The sequence below is a fragment of the Suricata suricatta genome, chromosome 10, assembly GCF_006229205.1.
Source record: "Suricata suricatta isolate VVHF042 chromosome 10, meerkat_22Aug2017_6uvM2_HiC, whole genome shotgun sequence".
Lineage (NCBI taxonomy): Eukaryota > Metazoa > Chordata > Mammalia > Carnivora > Herpestidae > Suricata > Suricata suricatta.
The window spans coordinates 10,412,222-10,422,888 of record NC_043709.1 but is presented as its reverse complement, the minus strand read 5'-3'; positions in this window follow the sequence as shown (position 1 = coordinate 10,422,888).

Here is a 10,667-nt window from a genome sequence, read left to right as displayed (position 1 = left end):
AAAGGACTGGGTTGGAACACCTGTGTGGGACACTGAAACGGAGCGAAACGCCACGCGGGAAAGCCAGCTTGGGGTCTCCTTGTAGTCGGGTGGGTGCGGGGAGGTAGTGCAGGATTCACACATAATGAGCGCACAATAAATGCTGAGCCGGAAGAACGATGGTTGGAAACAGCACCCGATGTGTCTCAGGAAGGGGCTGCGATCTGTTCGCTGGGCCCCAAAACTGGGGTGTGAACTTGGGTGGCCGAGTGGCCCCCCGGCCCCCAGGAAGCCCCCACTGTGACCAGAGCCGAGCTCAAGACCTCCCGCCCTCACCGGGCCTCCACCTGGCTGGGCCACCTCGGGGTTCCACCTGCTGTCTTTCAGCCTCGATTTGAAGCCTCCCAGGCTGTGAAATGTGCGAACCATGTGGCATCTGCCAGTCTGTGCTCTGAGCCTGGCTCCCATGGGCCCGGGGTTCCCTCCTACCCTTGCTGCTCTGCTGATGTCCCCACAGGCACAGCCCAAAGTCCTGAGGACAGCCAGGGTCCAAGCCAAGCATCACCGTCCTAGAGCAAGTTTCTGGGATCCAAGAAGAAACTGAAACGTCACTCACCAGAAACCAAACATCACTACAAGTTTATTATTAAACATGTGAGTCTCCAAGCTTTAAATGCTGGGTACTAATAACAAGCCCTCAGCACTGCTGATGCAGGTCACTCCTGGGGGTCCTCTCCGACTCCCCGGGATCCTTAACGGAGATCCCTGTTGGACCAGCCGTTTGGATGTTACCCCTGACCTTCCAGGGCGCAGTAGAACACAGGTCAGGCCAAAGATCCCAGTGATGTGTTTCTAGAAGGAGCTCCATACTCAGGATCAATGACTTAGCTGTGTCCTGATAACCTCACCTGCCCAACTTCCGGTCGGCGCTCCAGAGCCGTGGTTTCCACAGGCCTTTTGTTCCAGTGTCAGCCTCCAAAGACTTGAAACTACGAGGAGTAGCATCCTGAGGGATCCCCATCAAGTCTGCTGTGTTGAGGTTGGAGGGGTAGAATCATCCGGGCCTGGAACCTCCAATCCCAGCTTCAGTCCCCCCACCCCCCTTCTGCCCCTTTTCACGTCTTCACATCTGCCTCAAAGACACCTGATCGATCACGGGTGCTGTGCTGCCTTTTGAACCTTGCTCTCCGTGAACTCTAGACGTGGCCAAAGATGACATTTTGCCTCTAATTCGCTCTTGCCAGATGTGAGCCGTTCTCCAACAGGTTCTTTGCTAGAAGGATCTGTGGTCTTAAAGGAATTAAACCACTCAAAATGAAACAGCATTCATAAAGAGATTCTGTCCTGTGTGATGAATTGCTAATACTCTTGAATTTCTACAGCAATTCGAGTTGTAATATATGAAATCTCTACTTTCTGCCTTTTCCTGTTATTTCAGTGTAATAAGCTCAGTCCGTAATAGTCCTCCTGAAATGATCAGGCAAACACGCCGTCTTAGTATTTGTACGAACCCTAGGTCTGTGTTCCTTTTTAACTTTTAAAGCTCTTAATTACGGTTTTCTTCATAAGATTAATAGCTTTCGCCGTCATTAGTTACTGAAGCATTTCGCTCTCAAGATAATGAATATATATTTATACTTCCACGGACTGATTCAATTCCGGCATGAGAAGTGGGTAAGGAGACACACTGCAAGGAGAGAAAAGAGAAGCAGGTGGGTACGTACGTATATAGGTTAAAAGAGGCAAAGTATGCGTCCTGATCAGACACACAGCAGCTCACGGTTTGTGGGTTTGAGTCCCACATTGGACTCTGTGCTGACAGCTCAGAGCCTGGAGCCTGATTTGGACTCTGGGTCTCCCTCTGTCTCTGTCCCTCCCCTGCTCATGCTGTCTCACTCTTTCAAAAAATAAACAATAAAACATTAAAAAAAATTTTAGGGTAAATATGTCTGTTCTTTGGACTCTCCTTTGGCTTGAGTATAACGTTTGTTTGGTTTCCTCATTGATAATGAATTACATAAAATCTTTTCCATATGTTCATTTTCTTCTTGCATGATTTGATCCTCTTTTTTTAATTTTTTAAAAATGTTTTTTATTTATTTTTGAGAGATAGAGAGAGAGACAGTGTGAGCAAGGGAGGGTCAGAGAGAGAGGGAGACACAGAATCTGAAGACAGGCTCCAGGCTCTGAGCTGTCAGCACAGAGCCCAACACAAGGCTTGAACCTATGAACCGCAAGATCATGACCTGAGCTGAAGTCGGACACCCAACTGACCGAGCCACCCAGGCGCCCCTTGATCCTCTTTTAAGATGAAAACAGGAGGACTTTTTAAATGGAGGACCACACAGAGAAAAAAAGGGTGATGTGATTTGCATCATTGAGGCAAAGGTCTCCAAAGTTGATCGCGCCCAGGGAAGTGGTCCAGGCACCACAGTGATAGGCATTGACCCCTGTGAGGGTCCATCACACCAGCCACAACCCTCAACCCAGAGTTTGCCCTCCTTGGGGAGCCTTGAGAAGACCCGGCAGCTGGTCAGATCGGCTCTTCCATCAGGAAGAAACAGGGGTGACTGTTACGCTCGATGCTTTGATGGTAGTGATGGGGCAGACCAGGACCTGATGGTCCCTACAGCCTGGATCTACTCGACACCCCCGTGTTCACATCAGCTCCCAACCCCTATCTCCCCAGGCCCCTGTGGCAACCCCGAGGTCCAAGCACCCTCCACTCCAATCTCTCAGGGCACATGCTTACCACTTCCTGGGCCTCATTCAAAACTACTAATTCAAAAGAACCAAATTCCACCAAGAAGAGGGAGCAGTCAAAGAGTCTGGACTAAGCACAGACCAGGGAAAGGGGGATTCTCATGTTGGCCCCCAAGGTCTATAGGTCTGAAACTAGGAACTTGGGATGCTTGGGGCGTGCCTCAGTGGTGATTTGAGGGCATTCCCAGGATGGGGCGGAGCTCACGGTGGCCTCAGACTTCCTCTCACCCCTTCGCCAGCTCCCCAGACCAGGGCCAGCCCCAGGTTCCCCACGGCTGTGCAGAACCCCAACTCAGGCCACCTTCTGTGAGCCTGGCACCCCACACCCACCTCCCTTACCTCCTCCGTCGGCCCCCTCCCGACCGTCCCTGGATCACAAGCAGCTCCGTGCCTTGAGCTACATTCACAGTGTCTGTCTGTCCAGGTCCTTCTTGTGCTCAGAGATGACCTGTCTGTCTCCTGCTCCTGGGGCCACCTGTTCCCTGACTGAGACACCTGGGTCCCTCCCCGACTGCCAAACTGAAGGCTGAGATCCATCCAGGACCAGCCCTGGCCCAAGGCTGCAGGGGGGGGGGCGGGGGGGGTGCAGGTGTGGCGGGGAGGGTGCACAGGGACACAGTGGTTCCCGATGTTCGTGACCCTCTGTTCTCATCTCGAGGTCCTATCTTATTCCTGAGAGCCAGGGCCACATTGTGTCAGCCCGTGACTGCTGAATTCCTGCCTTCTTCCCCACGCCAGAAACTTTGTTCTAAAAAACTCCAGAGATAGACCTGTCCTGTTCTGTCCCTTCCCAGCTCCCAAATGTACTTCCTGTCCCACACCCTGCATGCTGGATGTGGGACCCCTTCCGACCAGAGGCCTCCTCACGGTGCCCCCAATTCACAAGTGGACACACATCCTTCCCTCTGTTGCTGCTCAGGGCTTAGCCTCCATCCCCTGCGTTTGTGGTTTCTAGACACTGAGTTTTCATCAATATTGATGAGTGAAGGGGAAGAAAATAAAAACAGGAAAAGAAGAATACTTTTTCCTTTAAATCAAGAGCAGTTTTTACCCTCAACATCATTTTATATTTTTAAAAAGACCATTTTAATACAAAGGAAATAGACATGTTTCTCATCGCTGATAATGGGACGGACCCTTTCCACAAAAAGGCAGGTGGCCCTCTTATTTCCTCATTTTCCATCAGTTTCTTATTCCAACAAGGGACAGCAGAAAACGCCATCCTGGGCCAGTCTCGGTTGCTACAATGACTTTGGGAACCTGCCATGGCCACTGCATTCTGTATCCTGACCCCATCAGTTCTTGCCTGAGAGATGGGGACCCTCACTGGCCAGCGTTACAAATGGAACCTGCTGGTGTTACTACGGCGAGGTCTTACAGAGTCGTGTTTATCTTGATGACTTCTCGGGCGTGATCCACATCAGGCCTGTCGCTCCCTGGGCCTACAGCACCTGTTTCCAGGGACCCCAAAGCTGCCTGGACTCCAGGAAATCAGATCCAATTTATGGAAGACACAGAAACGCGTCAGTTTGTCATGAGCGATTCAAGAGGCAAACTGGACTGAGCGCTGAGCCGAACCTTCCAGCTCGCCCACAGTCTACAGAAACCTTGCTGGGAGACCACTGAGTAATGGCCGGTGTCATTCCACCTCAAGCCACACCGTGAGGGGCCGGGCAGCCAAAGGCGGGGTGGCATCAGGCTCTGATGGGGACAAGGGCTGGCTGCACTGGGACCAGAGGCAGGCGAGCACACCCCCTGGGCCAGGATATCCCTTTGCAGAGAGGGCTGGAGGCCAAGGTGGACAGCCTCTGTTGCTCCCAGGTGCCGTGGGCTGGCTGTGGTTGGGGATCCCTATCCTCCCTGGACTTTGATTCTTTGTGATCCTCGTGAACTGGCCGTAGTTACCCAACACCAGAAAACGGTGATCAGGCAAAAGAAGTCCCTCTTCATTCCTCCTTCGTTATGTTGCCAGGCACGATCCAAACACCCGGGCATTGTTCCCAGTCTTCCTCTCGAAAGTGGGGTTCTTCAACCTCTGAGGAAGTCTGGCTCAATACCCCTTCTCCTTGGGATGGCGGCCGCACCGTGGGGTTCGCCCGTGTCCCGGGAGACCCCCCACAACAGCCAGATGGGGCCGTTCCCAGGGCCCGTGTGGTGGGCGATCACAGGTTGCCTTCGTCTCGCTTGGGATAATGATGCAATCACTCTTCTCTGATCCTTATGAGACACATATGCATATCTAACCAGCACGCATGTGGGATTCCAAGCACAGAGGGTTTTTAACATAATTTCGAGAAAGCAGCTTTGCACAAAGAACCTGTAGACATGATATAATCCCTCCTTATTAGTGATGAGCAACCTTTCTTTGAAAGGACACAGAGCCCTGGACACAGGCTGCTTAAGAAACAACAGTTGAAAGGACAGAAGGACCAAAAAGGAAGGGAGAGAGGGAGACAGACTCCCCTTTTCCCACCAGAAGAGAAAGTCTTGAAACTTTGGTGTCATGAAGTCTTATCAGGTTCTCTTGGGACCAATGACGCACTGGGGTGGCACGCTCATGTGGATCAAGTCGTGGCTGAGACTCTTCCTTCTTCCAGATCAGAAATCTCTTCATCATTGCCTCATCTTGACCAAACCTTAGACCAGCGTCTTCGTAACTCCGGGCTCTCACCTTCCTTTCCTTAGAGAGTTTTCTCTAGAAAGCTTGGAAATTCTTTCTCTGCCCCTTTGAGAGATATGTAAGTCTTTTTAAAAAGACCTCAGTTTTGCAGAACAGAACTGTCTTTCTTGGGGGCCTGGGAGCCATGCCTCAAAGGGTAATCATCAAGAAAGATGGCGTCTCACTCTCCCCATCTCCCTTGGAGGTAGGAGCCTACCGTGGGTGGGCGCCTTGCTCTGAGTTGTGATACCACGTCCTGTCATCAGTTGGTTGGGCGTCCGACTTCGGCTCAGGTCATGATCTCACGGTCCGTGGGTCCGAGTCCTGTGTCTCTGCAGCTCAGAGCCTGGAGCCTGCTTCAGATTCTGTGTCTCCCTCTCTCTGTCTGCCCCTCCCCTGATCATACTGTCTCTCTCTGTCTCTCAAACATTAATAAAATGTTAAAAAAAATTTTAAAGATAGAAGAAAGTCTGCTTTTCCTTTGGGTAAAGCCAATTGGCAAGCACAGATGGCCTCATGGTCTCCCTTTCTCACCAGCTCTAATACACAGCCCCTCGCCCCCCAACCACCACTGCTCTTGGTTCAGCAGAGTCAAGTTCTGACTCAGTGTTAGTCTCTCTTCCCTATTACAACAGTCTTGAATCAAGTCGTCCTCGTCTGTTTAACTTTGCCTGGTATAATGTTCACTTGGACAATTCCTAGCTTGGTGACTTGGAAGCCACACTGTGTGGGACAGTCCCTCAGAACCCCAAACACCCCAGGAAGACAATGGCCCTGGATTGTGGGGAGGATGTCTAATGTCATAGGATTTACTTGTAGGGCCCCTGCTTTAATTGTTTGTGCCGACTGGTTTCTGATCAGCACTGTCACTACATTGTTGGAATGAATTCTACCCGGTCAGATGCTCCTTTAAAACATTTCTGTACTTGATCTGCCGATATCTTATTGATGATTTTGGGTCCGCATGTATATGTGAGCTTGACCTACAGATCTCTTTTGGTGCTGGCTCAATCAGATTTTGAGGACATGGAAGAAAAAGTTTTAAAAGATAGAAATGAACAACATGGCTTCAACACTTCGATTTCAGTATAAACTCAATGCTGTCAAATAGCACGTATTATAAATTCTCTTGCAGGGAAAGAGAACAGAGGGCTGTCTGCCTTCATGCTGCAATCATCCATGGGGGCTCCAGAGTCCCTGAATTTCATGCTTCTTTCAGAAATTTGCTGAGCTTGCTGCTGGATCCTCTATGCACAGCAACATAATTTTTGAATCATCATCAATTTTCACGAATTATAGAATTTAGCCTGAGCAATGTTTCACCAGCATCAGAAACAGCTAAATTATTCAGAGAGTCTGCGTATGAAGGACAAGCAGCACATGAACGTGGTCATGAGGCTCAGAGGTTACCCTTGTTCCTGCATGGGCTTTGAGGCTTTTCCCTTGGTTTTGAACCCTAGCCTACAAGCCTGGTCCTGATGAGTGGTTAACAGACCTCCATTGTGAAGAAGATCTTCCCTCTTCCTAGGTGTGATTTCCCAAGCGGGGCTGTATGGTCTCTCCCCACATTTCAGGAATGGGAGAGTTGTACTGAGTGACTGGGGACATTTTCCTTCCATCTTTTGCCCTTTCCCCAGGATCAGCTAACTAATATAAGGATTAACCATAGCTTACAAGTGACTCGCCTTAAAAGAACTTAAAAACTCAATGAACTTGAATGTTGAAGTGTCTGGGCCTGAGGGGTTTATACGTGGTTCATTATTAAAGGTGCTTTTCCACTTTTTTCTACCATTATTCTGGTTTTTAGTACATTACCATATAAAAGGAGATGTTGGTTTTTTTTTAATACTTTCTGTTATTTTTTTTGAGAGAGAGAGAGAGAGAGAGAGAGAGAGAGCATCTTAAGCAGGCTCCGCCCTCAGCACAAGAGCCCAACAAGGGACTTGATCCCACAACCCTGAGGTCATGACCAGAAGCAAAATCAAGAGCATCCAAGAGGCACCTGAGTGACTCAGTCAGTTAAGTATCCAACTTCAGCTCAGGTCATGATCTCACAATGTGTGAGTTCAAGCCCCGCATTGGGCTCTGTGCTGACAGCTCAGAGCCTGGAGCCTGCTTCGGATTCTGGGTCTCCCTCTCTGTCTGTCCCCCCCTTGCTTGTGCTCTCTCTCTCTCTCAAAAGTAAATAGGTAAACATTAAAAAAAAAATCTAAAAAAAATAAGAATTGGATGCTTAATTGATAGAGCCACCCAGGTGCCTCAAAAATATGTTCTCTTCCTACATGACACCTGGCATTCACGTCTCAAGCATCTGTGTCCAAAGAAAAGCTGTGCCTGTCTTCTGCGGCAAGTATGAATTCAAGCATCTGATAAAAAACAACATCAGAAAAATTTTCATTTTTTCTCTACTTCATTAGCATTTCTACTTCTCCCTGAATTGGTTGTGGTATATATATATATTTTTTTTAATTTTTTTATGTTTGCTTATTTCTGATACAGAGAAAAACAGAGCACAAGTGGGGGAGGAACAGAGAAGAAGGGAGACACAGAATCTGAAGCAGGCTCCAGGCTCCAAGCTGTCAGCACAGAGCCCAACACGGGGCTTGAACCCATGGTCTGTGAGATCATGACCTGAGCCGAAGTCAGATGCTTAACTGACTGAGCTGCCCAGGGGTCCCCCGTTGCAGTATATTTTACATGATAGCTGTGCCTTTCAGCGAGATTTTCCAAACTATTGGCATAAATTTGCACATAATATTTCTTATAATTCTATTAATTTTCTCTCTCTCCATGACAGCCTCTACTTTTCTCATTTGGACACTAGACGCTGTTGTTTTCTCTTTTAAAAATGTGAAATGGGCAAGGTCAACATGAAAGCTTCTAATCACTCGGGATAAAATTGATACAATCTTTATGTAAGACATGAAATCATTCATATCCTTGGCCCAAACTGTGGTCTATGCTGGAAGCAGGAAGAATCCCTGGTATGACTTCATTCACATGAACATCCCACCTTGTGGATCATTTTCAGTTTTTCCTAGGAAAACTCTCTACGAAGAACCTAAGACCTTATGATACCAAAGTATCAGGACCTTGCTCTTCTGGTGGGAAGAGGAGAATCTTTCTTCCTTCCAAGTTCAGACAGTTGGTTCCTAGACCTATTTTGAAACAGAACCATGGTTGCATTGGTTGCATTATTAACTCATCTCCATGTTGTGTTTTGTTCTGGACTCAACCTCACGCACGATCAATCATTAACATTGCCTTTTTACCCTTACTTTCTGTTTGCCCACTGATGGTAGAAACCTAATGAGGTTTGTCTTGATCTATCTGATCGTAGCGGGTCTCAAAAAGCGCCTCACTGGAAGAATGTGGACATTCAGACTGTTTCAAGCGCCCCCTCCAGAGGTTTCAAGAAACCCTCCTGTGTATTCACCTCCCTTCCCAAACCTATGTAAGCTGTCCCTAGGTTCAACAGGGCAAGGCAGCTTCTCACTGGGCTGCCCTCCAGATGATAAAGCTTCCTTTTCTCCAAAACAGGTGTCTCAGATATTGGCTTTCTGCAGTTCTGTCTGAGCTCTGTAACCCTTATTTCCTCCCTTCCCTCCTTCCCTTCCCTGCCTTCCTTTGTTTTACTTTCTCTAGCTGTTGTCTGTTTTTCTTAAGCAGCCTATGCCACGGGCTTTGTGTTCTTCCAGGAAAAGCTTGCTCATTTCCAATAAGAGGGAATTACATCATGTCTGCAAGTTGCTCAAAGTTGTTCTCTCAAAATGATCTTGCAAGAGATTCTGTGTGGGTGGCATTCCGCTTACTCGCTCTTTCTATATGTACACGCTTCTCCTAAACGTGAGCAGGATAAGAAAGTTAGGAGAGATCCTAAGACTTCTCATCACAAGGAGAATCCCCCCCCCTTTGTCTTTTCTTCTTTCTTTTTATTGTGTCTATATAAGAAGGTGGAGGTTAGCTGACCCTATTACCGTGGCGATAGTTTCACAATATATGTAAATCAAGCCATCACGTCCTTCACCTTAAACTTAAACTGTGAAGTGTCTCAATTATTTCTTCTTAAAACTGAGAGTGGAGGGGGAATGTCAAGGAAAGTGCTGACGTCATTATCCCAAGTAGATTGACAGGAACTTGTGATTGCCTGTCACACGGGACCTGGGAACTGCTCCATCTGCCTGTCCCAGGAGGTCTCCTGGGCCCATCCCATGGGTGCCACCACTGTCCCAAGAAAAAGGGTACAAAGCCAGGCTCTAAGACTGTCCCAGACATTGGAGAACACCACCTATGAGCAGAAGGCTGGGAACAGTTTGGGGACGTCTGGCTTACGATAGTGCTACGTATTATCTCATGGTCTCAGAGTCAGACTGGATGTGGTACCGCTGGACCCTCCAGCTCAGGCAAAGTCACGGTCAAGTTCCAGCTGGGGCCACAGTACACCTCAAGATTCAACTGAGCCACGATTTACTTCCAGACTCACTCAGTGATTGCTGGTGGGACCAAGAGCCCCCGTTCCTTACTGACTATTGGCCAGAACCCAACCAACCCAACCACCATTTGGTTTCTCAACACATGGGCCATTCTATCCTGTGCTTCACAACATGGCGGCCGGCCTCACCTGAGTCCTCAAGAGAGAGCCAGTGGGAGGAAGTTGAGACCTTTATCACCTAATCTCAGAAGGGACTGCCCGTCAGTAGTCTGTGGGTTGGAAGCAAGTCCCTGGGTCCAGCCCCCACTCCAGGGCAGGGGGTTACACAAGGGCAGACATCTCTGGGCACCATTTTAGAAAGCTGCCTCCCCCAAGAGTCTGGAATAAAACCAGGTGTGTGTGGGGATTGACTGGAAGACCATGGATGTCATTTCAAATCAGAGGGAAAGATGGATTATACACACACACACACACACACACACACACACACACATACTGTTGAGATCATCAACTCGCATTTGGAAGTTAGGTTCTCTGACTCACCATTCACAAAAATAATCTTCAAACTGGCTAAAAATCTAAATATAGAACACCATGAAAACAGTGGAAGAAAATACAGGCAACTGTTTTTATTTAAAAATTTTAAATATTTATTTATCTTTTTGAGAGAGAAAGAGAGAGACAGCACAAGCAGGGGAGGGGCAGGGAGAAAGGAAGACACAGAATCCAAAACAGGCTCCAGGCATGAGCTGTCAGCACAGAGCCCGATGCAGGGTTGGAAGTCACAAATTGCAAGATCATAACCTGAGCTAAAGTCAGATGCTTAACCGACTG